The sequence below is a fragment of the Condylura cristata genome, unplaced genomic scaffold (genome assembly GCF_000260355.1).
Source record: "Condylura cristata isolate star-nosed mole 26May11 unplaced genomic scaffold, ConCri1.0 scaffold00042, whole genome shotgun sequence".
NCBI lineage: Eukaryota > Metazoa > Chordata > Mammalia > Eulipotyphla > Talpidae > Condylura > Condylura cristata.
Window position 1 is genome coordinate 6,128,994 of NW_004567143.1, and position 532 is coordinate 6,129,525.

Sequence of the window (532 nt, forward strand, 5' to 3'; positions counted from 1 at the left end):
CCACTCTCCTCCACGCAGCAGCGGAGAAAGAGCAACAAAGAGCCAGAGTCGCCCGTGAGTCCCCCGGGCGGGGCGGGGCCGCTCTGGGCGGACTTTTCCTCCGGATTCAGCAGGCGGAGGCGCCGTGCGAGGCGGCTCCGCCCCAGGCTCAAGCGCAAAGCCGCAGGGCTGTGCCGGGCGCCAGCGCTTGGGCGGGAGCTGGAGAGCCCGAAGGGCATCGCCCCCAGGGGGCGCCCCGGCCCCCAGCAGCGCCCCGGGGCAGCGGGCAGAGCCAGGCTTCTGCCCCCGGGAACTCGGCTTCTGTCCGCCAGGCCCAACCCGCAGCGGGCGGCCTCCCCCGCCCCTTCAGGACAGGCGTGGGCGGGCGCCGCCGCGGGCTGCTCAGGCTGGAAAAGCGCGCGCAGGGCCCCAGGCCCCAGGGAGCCCCAGTCTGCTGCTCCAGAAGGTGCCCTGGGCTGGGGGCAGGGGCGGGCGCACAGCGCCTCCTGCTGCTGCCGGCAGGGCGCCGCCCCAGGTGAGGCGCGGCCTGCGG

The 532-nt window shown here is 76.5% G+C and overlaps 1 protein-coding gene across 1 annotated transcript in view; it reads right to left on the reverse strand.

The window, feature by feature from the left end:
* Positions 1–532, reverse strand: part of PTPRN2 (protein tyrosine phosphatase, receptor type, N polypeptide 2) — a 69,002-nt gene that overhangs the window by 38,845 nt on the left and 29,625 nt on the right. The window lies entirely within an intron of this gene.